The 16,207-nt window shown below is 27.3% G+C and overlaps 1 protein-coding gene and 1 pseudogene across 1 annotated transcript in view; one reads left to right on the top strand and one right to left on the bottom strand.

Moving 5' to 3' along the window:
- Nucleotides 1–16,207, bottom strand: part of dcma (syntaxin-like domain-containing protein decima) — a 235,156-nt gene that overhangs the window by 185,318 nt on the left and 33,631 nt on the right. The gene's annotated exons all lie outside the window — the stretch shown is intronic.
- Nucleotides 7,119–8,481, top strand: LOC149058216 (KRAB domain-containing protein 2-like; annotated as a pseudogene).

A 16,207-nucleotide genomic window follows, 5' to 3' on the forward strand; every position in this document is an offset into this window, starting at 1 on the left:
AAATATAAAACTACAGTAATATTATAAATACATTATATATATATATATAATTTTTTTTTTAAATTAATAATACAACCACGTCAAGTGTTTCTGCTGGGTAAGCTACCCAGGGAGAGTAGCTACTCCCCTCATGATTTCACAGTCAACTTGTAAATTTTCACTCAAATGCTTATTGTACCTAACTACTATTACAGATTATATTTATTCTAATAAATGTAAAAAAAAAAAATAATAATTCTACGATTATTACTGTTATTATTATTATAGGTTTACTAAAACAAAGCGATGCTTACTCATGATAAGGTATTTTGTACGAACATTATTTTAGAAAAATACTTTAAACCATAGTTCTATATCAGTCATTTAATTTACGTTATGTACATGACCAGTTATTCCAATGGTTTTATAAAAATTAAAAATACATAACATGTTCGGTTTTCGGTATAAAATTTTATGCAGTACGACTGCTCTTTCTATACGAATTCTAAATTTAATAGTTGATAAACTCGGGAGTTCATTTATTACATTTCTAGAAAATCGATTTTACGGTCGAATTGTCAAGTTGGGTCACAAGAGATGAATTAACAAAAGGCATTTAAGATGTTAGTCGTTATTTGAAATTGATTGTTCAAAGACCTTTCGAATCCTTTTCGATGGTCATAATAGTAAAGTTATGTTGCTTGTCTGTCAAATAAAAGACAATTTAGTTTAATCTTTATCGTCCAAACAAACATAAAGTCACCTTATACAATTAATTTAACTCATAGAAAGTTAACAGTTTACTTTCTAAAGATTATAATTATCTTTATGGTAATATTTTTTTATAAAATCATATTTTAATATGACTATATGAAAAAACTCATGGACATTTCTTTAATTATTTCATTGACCTGAATAAATGTATACCATTATACAAAACAATTACATTTGTTTTACATTATTTTAAATATAAAATATAAATTAAAAGTACTGAACAGGATACATTTTTACATTACTTACAGTGGTTGTAGGATAGTGATTTATTTTTCTGTTAAAAATGTAAGCACAATGATAAATCACCACAATCGAAAAACAATTATTATGAATAAAACTCGGTGTACTATGCATAATATTGTAAGTTACTCATAAAAATATTAAAGATTCTGAACATTTATTGAATGGGGTAATGAATATATGGGTAACCTTCAGCCTTGTATTAAAATGTCAACTTTGAAATCCCGACGCTACAAATTACATTAACCAATGATGAATCACCATATCCAAAAAAACAATTCAAAGTTAAGTTCAAATAAAAACAAAAAACTCATTTCCTGAAATTGTATTAATATAATTCACAGGTTATAGATAGTTTTTTCTTACGTTTTGGGAATCTACTTGGGAAAAAAAATCATTACTGTAATAACTATACCAATATTTTATTCGAAATGCAATAAATACATTTCATGTAGAAATGTGGTGAAGAAAGATTTTAATCCGTGTGGTTGTCGGGAAAAAAGGTTATAGTTCAACACATTACATAATGTTAATATTATTTACATAATATAATAGACATACACATTTTACAACTACTCATAGTTCAAATATTAATAAAGACGACAAAGAGTCAATAACCCGAAGATGAGGACGATGAGGTCAGGAGTTGTAATTATAATCAGTGCTCTAATGAAGGCATGATGCTACCTAAATCCAGGTCTAGGATCGTGGAACCAACACTACTAATATGATATTACAATTAAAGAAATGGTCACTGCTCTATTAAACGTTTTGATATGAAATAAAATGAGTACACGATCGATGGTCCTTGTTGTTCGTCTAGAATAAATGGTGTTATGTAAGAGATTTTATTCAGGTGTTTGTTTTTCTAGGAATAGTGGCGCTCTCGGGCAGCGAGTTGATGATTGGATGTTGCTATATTTCTTGGAATAGCTATATTATTTCCACATTTATTATTAACTATGAACGATCAACGGTGAAATATAGTCGATAATTATTGAGATACACGGCGTGGTAAAATACATAGTTGAGTGCCCGGAGACGGCGTTATTAGGAGACTAGCTTTATGACCTGCAGTCACCGTAAACACAGAAGTTAATTGTTGAAAATAGGTAATATAGAATACTATTTTTGTCTTTAATTTAGAAAAGGTTTTATTATTATTGTATTATATAGTTTATTTTTAACTTACTTTTATTTAAACAATTAGTAATTAATTAATTTAATTTAAAAAGAATTGTTTATATTTTAATTTTTAGTCCAAAAGTATTTTTAATATAATTTGTTAATCTTTCATTTCATCTTTTTTATCGTTATTGTTGATACTTAATCTTATATTTTATATATTTAATATACAATTTTAATATAAATATGTATATTTTAAGTAAAAGACAGCTTTGAATGTGGAGTATTTAATGAAACCTTAAATCTGTTAATTATAACTTGGAAGTTTCGATATAGACAAAAACTTGTTTTCTTGTAGGTAACCTTTTTCAGCAATATTTTTTAAATCATTTTAAACGTTATCTTAGTTTCCCAAATTGAATCTACTAATTAAGCCATTGCCATACAACAATACAAAATATTTAAATTAGAAAATAAACAAAGAATATGCTATTTATAAGACGGTAAGACATTATAAAAATTATGGTTTAAACAATGAGCAATTATTTTTATCAGGCTTTAGATTAGGTACCTAACTTTATACATTTTTAATAATAAACAACAACATAAAACAATTATTAGAATTTCTATAAGATGCCAGTCACCACGTTTTTAACATTAACCATTATAATAAATACCTAATAACTTCCCAACTCTAATAGCACAAGTAATTGCACAATTTTATATAATATATAGAGATGAGCTTATAAAATGAATTTGGCTTTTGTAGTTTTGTTAACGTGTTACATTGGAAAAATCTCAATTATGTGTGTATAACACTATAAATATATTATTGTTTTTGTAGTTGAAGGCGTTGAAGCTTTATAATACGCTTAAAGTATATGTAACTCGTGACCTCATCTCGGGAGCCTATCAATTTATGTATAATATTGTAAATAATATTAACACATTAAAACTAATGACGATGAAATAAGCTTTAATGTTTGAATAATAACTAATTCGAAAATTGATTTGCTTGTAACAGGATATTAATAACTTTATTCATTTATTAATTTAAAAAAATGCCAACATACAAACTCACGGAATCTACATTATTGTTTTCTGAAATCTGAAGTATTTAGGGTTATATTTTAATTTACACACATTTTTGGCATTGATACAAAAGAAGAAAAATTGTTCAGAGCAAGGTGAAAAACCACCAATTCACCGAACGTTATCGCATATCTCTTTTGTAGTAATGACTTTTGACTAAATGCCAACGCGTGAAACCACACATAGGACAAAATGTAATGATAGCCTACGTGAATAGTTTTTATATTATTCTCTCGTTATCTTTCGTATTTATTAATTTGAAATGCAATATTTGTTCGAGTAGAAATTGTGATCTAAAAATTCCATAGCAGTGGTTCACTAAAATTCAAATTCACACAATTTAATCATTCGATCTATTTTTTACTAGTTATAAAAAAGAGAGTCGTTGTGGGATGCCTGACCTAAAGTAAAACATCGAAATAATTTTGTATAGACAATTGAATGGATGGTTTATAAATAAAAAAAACATAGCATAATCAAAAACAAAATATTCAGATTTTTCTGGAAAAATTATTCTTTGTTTGAAAGGCAGCCTCATAAACTCCATAAAGCACCACCACAGCAAACAACCAGTCTTACCCAATGAATTACGTATTTCAAACCAAATTTTAGTAAAGATACATATTTTGATCGTCAAATATTCAAAACATATACAATTACAATAATAATAAAATCAATTATAAATGTAGGTACAATAAAACTTTTGAATACAAATTAAAAAATGGATAGAATTTTTATTTAATGGGCCTATTTTTTATTTACCTTCGCCGTGCTTTGATAAAACGTCTTAGAAAAAATTTGAATATGTGTGTACCATATGTATATACTAACTACAGAAGAAATGTATAGGTTACTTCATTCAGAAATATTTATAGATATAATAGATCACTTACCACACTTCAAATTTAAAGTTAGATGACTTTCTATATGCTACATATAACATACTGTAATAATTATATTTACAAGTATTCAATATAATAATAATAAAATTGTGATTAATAACTTTACATGATTAAAAAATGAGTTAAGAAAACCATTCATGTTACCGACTTTGAAAACTCCAATAATTAATCATTAATTCGTGTAAATCAGTACTCCTATATTATAATAACAGTTCATAGCTATACCACAAATGATAAAATAATAATAATTATTATATTATCTGTGGATATATATTAGCTATCAGTGTTTGATAAACATAAATTAATATATAATACACCAATATATGTAATAAGTATGCACATTGCATATTATTGTTACATTTCCTTATTATTATTATTTTGAATGTCCGAAAAATAATAAAATATCAGGAGTAATAATAATAATAATAATAATAAAAAAATGTTTAGCATCAGAATCCACACTCGTTGGTTTAGTTCGTGGATTCAGTTTCATGGGCCAAAATTTATTACGGCCATCGTTCTAGTCGCGCTTTGTCCCCCAATGCTATACTCTACAACGGTCGTTTAACGATGTACAGACCATTAATTTTTTGTGTTACTGTCCTCCATCCACCTAACACGTTTTATTTTTTGCCCCTTCTAACTTGGGCATGTGTGTGCGTTTATATGCGTCTACATATTATATACAAATACAAGCGATACACAATACACATACTATATTATCTGCTTATACATTATATATATATATATAGTCCGCATTGTCTTGTTTGTTAATAAAGCAACACAAATAAGCAAAATAATAATCATCGATTATTGCCCTAAAATTATATTTGTTTTTCCTCTATTTTCCAACCCATTACTTAGAATCGTTAACGTTTTATAACTACAGTGTATAAATCTTAGACGTCCGTTTCTTATCTCGTGAGTATATCATTTACCATATTATAATATTTGCGATGTATATACTTAGATCACACTACACCGGTATACTTAAACACAAATAAAATATACGAGTGAATAATCAATCACGGAGCTAAACGTGTGGATTACCAAGCATTATGCATAAAACAGTAACTACATTGCTTTATAGGCTTTATAATAATAATTGTACGCTCGTTCATAAAATTAGTCAATAAAATGGTTATATTACGCTGTTTGTCTGTGTATATATAAATGTTATAAAGTATCACGTTTGGATATCCTCTGTAACCCGTATAAATTGTCGCAGATCATTGTTTCGCACCATGTCTGGTATTTCGTTTTATTGTCGCGGTGTTGTGCATAACTTTACACGGGCCCGAATATTTTACTATTGAACCGAATCGTATACCTAGGTATAGAGAACGATAAACGCCTTAAAAACGGTTTGGATATTAAAACCATGTAAACACGTCCTTAGAATTCGATGGCCAACCGTTTATGACTATACACATATTATATGTATATTGTATGTGTGTAACGTGTGTAACGTGTGTAACGTGTGTATGGTCATTGGTCCTATATATAGTTACATAAACATATAAACACTTTGAACCCATTGTAGATGTAACGTATGAAAACATTGAAACGTTTTGACATTATAGGTAGGAATACGAATACGTCATAAAAATATATATATCTATATTTATATTTATCATATAAATATGAGTATATTATATAATCATACTGCTCTGCAGTCATTGAATCTCCGTCTTTATCAATTCACCAAAACGACTGCAGTATCTGAATTGTATACAATTTACAGTTTACAAGTGAGTTATACTTAAATAATAATATTATATTGATAGGCCTACTATATTATATTTTTTTTTTTTTAATTAGACACAATAAGATGTTCCTAGCCTTGGCTATCTATATCTATTGATATATGGATGGTACATTTTTAACAATTTTAACATGATTATTAATTTATATAAAATTTAAATAGTATGATGAATTTGCTATCTAGTATAATATGTACATTAGTGATAGTTACGCCGAGACGTAATTGACTATAATTAAGTAACAGTGAACTGATATAATAATGTTAACAATAACAAGGTATAAACAGATGTAATATAATACATAACAAGTTATAAATATATGTTACGGTATATTATGTTATATCGGAAATTAACGTTTTTCGCCGGTTATTTACGTTATTTACCTACGAATGTGGTTATTATCGTTATTTTCTAGTGAATAACGTTAATATAACCGTATGGTTTGGGAAATGTTTATTTTATTATAAGATAATGGCCAACGAGCAATGATAAGGTGATCGCTAAGCTAATTGTGGTACTAATTGGGTAAATCAATAAAACTTCATCGGCCACAGATAAGGTGGACCCTGGACCTATACAATATACAATGGATATATATTACAACATCGGTAGAGCCGTGGAGGTTACATTTGAAAATCTCATACCTATCGAAAATTTATTTAAATTATTACCTTAGTATGTATACAATTGCCATCATATTTACCACTTATTTAAAATGGCTATCGATATACAGAATGTTCGCACAGCTTTCAACGAAAAAATAAAAAATATTCTTACAAACAAATGAGATGACAATAACTCATTTTTGTCTAATAAAGACTACAATGATGCTATTGAACAAGTTAAACATCAAAAACGTGTTTGAAAACTGTCAGTGAAACTAAAACAATGAAGCACTATCATGTAGTACGTAAGTGCGATATTTTATAAATAAATGGAAAAGAATGCCTTATTAGACTAGTTGACGAAAAAAATGTTGTATTGTATTACATTAAAATTGACGAATTGTTTGATATTCTTCACGAATCGAATTCTGTCATCAGTCATGAAGGACGAAATCGTACGATTGCAGAACTGAAAAATGAATATTGCAATATAACAAACGAAAAACTAATGGTTTATTTAAAATTATGTGTTCAATGTCAATGTCAGAAAAAAAACAGTGCACCTAAGAAGAGGATTAGTATCCAAACCAATTTTAGAGTCAACTTTCAACTCACTGGCACAAGTTTACCTTATGCGCATGCAATCTCAACATTATAATGACTATCGTTTCATAATGAAATACCAGGATGATCTGACTAAATACGTAATATTAAATCCCTTAAAGTCAAAACGCGCTGAAGAAATCACTTATAATCTTATCGATATTTATACGCTATTTGGGGCACCTGCAATAATGCAACCCGATAACGGAAGATAATTCGTTAATTCGGTGATTAATGAGCTTCATATAATGTGGAATGAAGTCAACATCGTTCACGGAAAGCCTAGACATAGTCAAAGTCAAGGGTCTGTTGAACGAGTCAATAGAAACGTCCAAGAAATGCTAGCTGCTTGGATGGATGATAATAATAGTTCCGATTAGCCATCGGCATTAAAATGTATTCAGTTTAAAAAAAATAGAGATTTTCATTCTGTACTATTAACATTTTACTAATTTTTATTAATAGTTAGTAAAAATTGTTGTTTTTTTTTTTAATGCTTATTATTTACATATTAGGCATAGGTAGAACGCCGTATGAGGTGACGTTTGGCTGCACAACTAGAATTGGTTTAAAGTTATCTAATCTTCCAAATTATGAAATAAAAGAGGTCATTACGAAAGAAGACTTAAAGATTTAGAAGAAATAACCAATAAACCGATCACCGAAGAAGACGAAATCGGAAATGAAATCATAGAAATCGCAGAAAAAAATTCGGAACTTGGTAGTTAAATATTTTTTAATTATTTAACGATAAATTTCCGAATTCTAAATATAACACAATAAAACTAATATATAAATATTTAAAAATTATTTTTATAACTTATTAAATTATTTTAAATATTGTTTTAGATGATCGTCAAGAAAATATTTGTATTGCACATAAAACTTCAAAAAAAAAGCTTTGAAAATCAAAGTGAGAAAATGAAGAAACTTTCTAAAGAAAAGTTTTCTCGACTTGAAATAGGCACAACTGTACATGTAACTATACGGGACGTTGATAGAGCTCGTGGTTCTCCGCAAAATATACTGGCAGTTATCACCCAAGTTTAAAATGACTTATACAAACTCTGTAAGTTAATTCTTAATAAAAAAAAAAATATATTATTAAAATTAAAAATGTTCTAATTATTTTATAGCCTTATAGGTACGGAACATGGTTTTCTTAAATACAATTACACACGCCAAGAAATAGTTGTTTGCGAAGAAAATCTATTAGACATTGACAATGAGATAAAATAGCAGGTGGTAGACGGTTGACACTGAGGGAAGCAGCTATAGTAATAGTACGGTTACGGGCCCTCAAGGGTAATGCAGCGTTGCCATTGCAAGACTGGTTGTAATAAGCATCTCGCCGTGGGGCTGAAAAATTATGTAATAGTAAATGTCATGGGAATGCAACTTATAAACACAAATAAAAAATAAAAATGCATTTTTTCTATTTTTATAAATACCTAGCTACATAATTTTTCAAATTGTAGTATATGAGATTCGCGTGCATAACCAGCGAATAACATTAATTTTCATCGAACATCATTTACCGTCACAAATGCATAAATAATATAATAGTAGAAAGCTATATTTTACCGGTACGTGATCGCTCTGATAAAATCTCTATTTATTTAAATAGTTAAATGTGTTACTAAAACTTAAGCCTAATATTATTAAGTGTGTGCATAATAATAGTATAGCTTATAGTTAATATTATAATAATGTTAAGGTGGCGATATTTTCTTTCATATACACTAAAATGACGACAGTAAGTATTATATCTGGGTTTAAAGGAGACAAATATAAACAAATGATGATTAGTAGTAATTTGGTCACTACTGCAGGCTTATCAGTGTGTTACAAATAGTAATGGACGAGTATCTGAGTATATTCTGTACATTTTATAGGGTGGTTAAATGAGAGTTTATTGGCAAGTATGGCAATATATTACCTCCGTACGTCACAAAATATTTGATTTAGGAAAAATCGTTATGCCAGTTAAAATCGAAGATATTTTATAAATCTATATCTTTATCTTTAATAGTGCTTTCCTTATAAGATTGTTGTATAGTATTTTAGATTCTGAGCGGAGCGATAAATGTATTAATTTTATCATGATGTGTGTTTTTTTTTTTTGTGTGTGTCTGTCAACACGTTTTGGGGCAGTAAAAGTGCTTCGATTTTTGACTTCAGTACCTCGTTCGATCAGAAAGTGAATCTAGTTGGTACTTTGGGGGGTCAAAAGTGAAAAATTCTTAATACTTTTCTAAATAATCGAGAAAAACAAACTAAAAATTAAGGGAAAACGGGAAATTTTACGCACACTCATTTTTCGACAAAATCGATTTTGGTTTTTGATGTAACTTTAAAACAAATGACCATAAATACATAAAATTTTCACCGAATGTTTATATAAGTATATTCTATCCACCATGCAAAAAGCTTGAAAATTTAATACAAGAGGCTTCTAACACATTTTAACAATAGCAGTTGAAAAATAAAATAAATTCATAGTCACAATTCTTTTTACAAGCATTCAAAGTTTGAATTTTGACAACATACGTAAAAATCACGAAAATTCATAAATTATTTTATGCTAGAAATTCATAAAAAAATTTCCTTTTATATCTAAGATTTGAAAATTTAATACATGGCTCCTATCATATTTTTACAATAACAATTGAAAAATAAAAGAAATATAAAGTCACAATTTATTTTTACAAGCATTCAAAGTTTGAATTTTGACAACATATTATGTAAAAATCACGAAAGTCACGAAAATTCGCAAATTATTTTAAACTAGAAATTCATAAAAAAATTTCTTTTTAAATCTAAGATTTGAAAATTTTTAATAATCTATAATATATCCTAGAAAGATAAACCGTCTTCGCTCAGAATCGTTTTTCGTATACAATGATATAATATCATTGGATTCAAATTTAATTCCATCCATTACAGTAACCCACTTGTAACCTACTGTACAGCAGAGCGACATCCACGACTTACCCGCCTTTTTTTATTTATGATTTTAATCGGTGGAACTGCTCGCTATTAATTAACATGTTCAAAGTTCTGTTTTGAGGGGAGTGGTGTATTTCAGTTAATTAAGGATATTAACTGTTGTTTTTGTACTTTGTGTATGATTAATTGAAAAATATTAATACACTAACTAAAACATGTTGTTTTGGAGAAATGCTCTGAGGGTAGTAATACTCGCAGAAACTTCAGAATCTTCCTAAATAAAAGAGTATAACTTAAGATTATTAAATTTAAATGAGAATTAGCATACATTTGAAATTATGAAATGAACAGTATAAACACATATCCTACTCGTAGTATATGTATATCTAGGGTACAACAATCGACACTGAACTTTTGGTATATATTTCGGATATTGTTGTGCTTTATTATTTATAGATATTTAAGGTAGTTGTTGTCTATCTACTAATATACCTATATGATACAATTTTTGTTTGTATGTAATGAATTTAAAATTAAGTTGAAACGATTGTCATAAATTGAACTTAAAGCAATTGAAAAATATAGATAACGCAGTCACAGTTTTTTAAGCATTTTAAGTTAAAATTTTGACTAAATTCATCACTTTCTCAAAATCTTTTTTTTTATATATTATATATTTATAAGTTGTTAAGCGTAGCTGTACATATAGCTACAGGCATGCCTACTTTGTAACTTTATTGAAACATAATTTATAATAATATGACGAACAACATTATTGAATTATCAAAGACGAAGATATTTGGATCAAGGTATTTCTCAGATGTATAGAAGCGAAACGGTAACATATTTTAAACTATTTTCATTGTTTTAGGCACGCTGTGTAAACGGTGCAGTATACGTATTAAAATTAACAACTTGTACATAATAAGCTTTGGAAATAACCTCTGTTTGGGTATCTCAAGACCACTCGACCTGGTTATTCAAAATGTTCAATTCATACATTTTTATCCTTTGACATGCGTATAACGTTATATTATAATATTCTACCAACAAACAGTTTATATATAATATATATATATTATAAATATACATGTATATAATATACGTAGTACTATATAGAGTAATATTATACGATAGTGTGTTTCTTGTAAATATATTTCCCCAACGAAATCGGGCAATCAAACCAGATATTGGTTAAAATTGCGTTTTGTAAATAAAAAGCATCTTTCCAGAATGCATAACCAAGTGTTTTATTATTGCTATATTAAAACAAATTATATAAAAAGTTATATTGAATAAAATTCAGTTAAACTGTTTGTCTGTATAATATTATCTACAACAGTTCTCTGTAGATTCTCTACATTAAATATGAATGGCGTTATACTATTATGACAAAATCAAAATACAATCTCTTAAAAATACCTACTAACTATTCTTAATCTCTAATCGGTAGAAATAGTAAAATCATTATATGGTTTTAATTTAATTCAATGGATCATATAATATTCTACAACCAATAGTATGGGCTTTCTGTCTATTCTATAATCAATGGTAAAATATAACTTTTGGAAATTAACACATATACAAATATTTTAACTCTTACACACTAATATTTTAAACACTTCGGTCGGAATCCAGAGAAACGTTTTAAATTTTGTAATATTATATGTTATAAACATCACATATTTTGAGTATTTTATTACTATAAATTATAGATTATACACACTAAATATTCGATATTGATTTATATTGTGACGGGTGGTATAGTACCGAAAGGGTTTTTTTCGAATTATTTGCTGTTTACACGCACAACTTAAAAATAATATTCATTATACTGTGAATTCCATGTTGTATTGTATCATAAAAAAAATATATTATTACGATTTACGATATGTAAAAACATATAAAAATAAAATACGTTTCTGAATGTTTACTTTAATATTGTCAAAATATATATTAGTGTAGTGGTGTCACTTAAGTATCTATTGGTTATATTTTATAGAAAAAAAATAATTTAGATCGATATAATTATTTTTCTTGTTACTTATCCTTTACTAGGTAACTTATTTTCTCATAATAAAACATGCTTTATTTTTTTTTTTTACAAAAGTATTATTGTTGAGTTATTTTTATCGAATTGATACATAATTATAAGAACAACAATTTATTTAAAACAATATTATCACTCTATAAAAATAAATATATGATTGCGTCATGTGCTGTTTATCAAATAATTCTACAAATTTTTTCCATTTATTATTATTATAATATACAACAATTATTTTCTTCAAAAACGTCTTTCTGCAAAGTCCAGTCAAATCGCAGAAGATACTATGATGGCATCTTTTTCACATCTTTTGAACTGTGTCAGACATTATTAATGTAATTTTTCGTCTTAAAAATGTTCGTTCTGAATAAAACCCTTAGTTTATTTAATATTTCTTTTTTCTATTTGACAGACACGCTAAAAGTTATTTAACATTGCTTACATTAAAAACTAATTATGGTTGTTATTAAAATATTTATGTAAAAACGCTTAAATATTTTTACTATTATTAATATATTATATAACTAGAACGTATTGTTATTTCAAAAAAATTAAATATATTTTGTTACTTATACAGTTAGACATTTTGCAAAATATTGTATTTTATCTATTTTAAATCCAAGAAAAAATGAATATATAAAAAAAAAGACATTATAATAAAAATCTCATATATTCGTGTTATGTAATTGTTTTGAATGCTTGTGAAATCATTAGTATTATCAGTTATAAATACATTCATCGCTATACTCAGAATCTAAAATAAATAATCATAAAAATTCATTTTTTTTTTCAAATTAGATAATACAATTTTACTGTAATATTTTTTTTTTTTAGGCTATAATGTAAATAATTTGTGATCTATAACTCTATACTTTAAGGCTCAAAAATTATACATATATTTGTAACTTAATACAAAATCATTGAATCACTCAGTAGATAAGTACCTACGCTAGTAAATAAAAAAAAAATAATTAATTCCCTGCGATCGATATAGAATTTTAGTTCAATAAAATATATATTTTTAAAACCTTTTGTAGTACATTTTTGATTTCATAATCTATTGTAAAATATTTTTCTAAGAATTACAATATTTGAAAATCCAATTAGTAACAACCTTTGAGAAGTTTATATGAGTGGAATGAGTGTCACAGAAATCTCTTGAATATGTTAATCCAATATTCTACTCATAATAAATTTAATTACTTATTCAAACTCATTCAAAATTTGATGTTTATACATTGACATTCTTCAAAAAATTCTGCTTCAAAATATTAAATTAACAATGTATTTTGTCAAACAAAAATTCACCAAGTTAAAAAAATTATACCAATAAGAAATAGTAGAAACATTTTTTTACACCAATTTTTTATGACTTACCTAGGCATGAAAACAAAATATTTATAAAAATGTGAATCCGTTTTAAGACAATATAATAAGCGTTATTCAGTAAAATAATCCATATTAATAAAATAATCCATCATAATGATTTTATTTTATTTTTTTTTTTATTAATGATACCCTCGGCAACATGGGCCATTGGGTTTACAGTGAGAAATATATATAAAAAGAAAAAATTACACGAATTTAAACTATACTAAATTTTGGTTAGAAGATTGGCGGCTGTGATGAATTGTATGACGTTGGTAATGGATTGAAGATTGTTATTTAATATTTCTGAAAGTGATGATTCTGGTAGGTTGAAGCTTGTTCGGGTATTGAGATATGTTCGGCAATCGGTGAGGACACATTTATAAACATTTTTTTTATTATGTAATTGATTTTTATGTTCCGTTAAGTTTCTTAAAAAGCAGATTTAGAATTTATGGAAATATTTTCAAATTATTATTTCTAAATGTGTAAGTTTTCACACGAGACATGTCAAATAAAAATTCCTCATATTGTCATATGTAAGCTCATATACTAAAAAATATGAAGAACTATAAGTACATTTCCACACAGTTAAATTGTAAAATACACCTATCATATTTTTTTAGTTCTTAGATTACGTTATAATAATATTATACTCTTTTCTAGTAAAGAAATCAATGCTTTTAATTTTATCTCACATAAAAAGTTACTTATTACTATATTTTTGTTCGAAATTCAAATAGGAATTTATTCACGAAAAACTTGTTTCCGATACAAATTTGACATTTTACATAACCATTTACGTGCTATGTTTCATGTCAGATCTTACCAAATCATATAGTGATCAGATGAGTATTGGTCAAGGAACTTTTTTACAAAATAAAAAATGTAATACCCTCAAAGATGAAATGTATAAAATTAATACAACTAGAAGTGTAAATAATTCATAACTTTTATGACTGTTTGTTATTTCAAAATGAATTAACAAAAATCACAAGTTTATAATATTATATAAAAATCAACTGAAATTCCATTCAATAAAAATGTTTATTAATAAGATAGGTAACCCACAAATAATTTATAATACGATCAATTATGATATCTAATGTTATAAAAATATTATAATTATCTTTTAACAATAATAAATCAACGGGATTACGTACCTAAAAAAGTAAAAGTAATTTTAAACCAACCAGTTATTTTTTAAAATTACTCGTCAGATAATTTGTGTTTACCGTTGATAAATATTCCAAAAAATATGCATTAAAAAAATCTTAAAAAGCATTTAAGCTGTATAGTGAATGTATATAATATTAAAAACACCAGAATTCTAAAAGTTCATTAAAACGCTATTATATTATTTATTTAAACGATATCGATTCGAATACCTATAAAATATTGATATATCTACTATAGGTTTTATCATCTCGATCATAGCTATACGTCGTGGCATAGCTGTGAATTGCGATTAAGGATTGTTAATTCAAGTTATTTAACATGGATAAATTTTACGAAGATTTCATCATCATGTGATTTTCCATTATTAACCACGTTCATCAATTTGAGTGTCTGGATAAAATAAAGTCTTTCCGGGCCTGACCGCATAAAATTAAATGAATTCATTTCATCATGCATCACACATTTTACAATATATGCGTTATAATACGCGATTAATTTATCGTGTATATTGTGCTTGGATTATACGGAATATGCTATTGTTAAAAACAACATCTTATTTTACGAAGAGACATCTGATAGTTTGCTCTACGGTCTTATTGTGCGGGCAAACAGCATTCATCCGATTACAAATTCTTTGGCAACGGTGATTCATACACTTGTATTTCTCTGTGAAATAAGTCCCGCATGAATACCGTGCACGTTTTGTGTACGACGAAAGATAATAATATACGAATGAAATGACATAACAACAATAATAATGATGAACAGATAAAATAAAATCTCGTTTATTTCCTTGAAATCCAGTTACAAGACATCATTGCGATTTGTGGCAGAACTGGCTACTGGTTTTTGCCGATCGTTTCACTATTTAATATTGATAATTGTATACGAGTATGTTCTGTCATTGAATTAGATACTGTTGTTTTCAGCCCAATCACAAGATCGTGTTCAAAATTTAAAAAAAAAAATCGTTCATATATAAAAGGTATGATGTGAAATACTTGAAAATGAATGAAGACTTGCGACTTTGCGAGTCATAGAAATGATTACAAAAGTTTGACTTCAAGTATAGCCGTACCAAATGCCAGTAATATGTATATCAATATCATGTATATAGTACCTACACTAGGCTTTTTTATTTTTAAATGTTTATTCCGTATGCTGTAAACACTTATTCCACCTCTGAAAAAGATTAATTTTACGCGCTAAAAAATTCATGACATGTATATTGTGCGTGTGTATGCTCGTCTGGTTTTTCATAACTCCAAGGAATTTTTCATGCGACAAGTTTAGATTAGTTTTATTTTTGTAGTTTTTGAAACCTCAGAATGGGATGAAAAACCTACACCAAAAACATCTCCCTAGCGGCTGGTCGAAAATCAAAATACGCCAAACACACTTACACACACGCGCGCGCGCGCGCACGCACACGCTCACTCACTCATACGCCCATGGGGTATACCATATACACTGATACACGTACGAATATTTTGGCTCCAGTTTGAAACGTTTACTCGTGAATCAAATACCCTCTTTCTTTTTCACCGCCCACGCGTTTCAACAATATATACAGCGCTAGGG

This window comes from Diuraphis noxia, unplaced genomic scaffold, assembly GCF_037042655.1.
Source record: "Diuraphis noxia isolate RWA-SAM2 unplaced genomic scaffold, SU_Dnox_SAM2 contig0002, whole genome shotgun sequence".
Taxonomy (NCBI): domain Eukaryota; kingdom Metazoa; phylum Arthropoda; class Insecta; order Hemiptera; family Aphididae; genus Diuraphis; species Diuraphis noxia.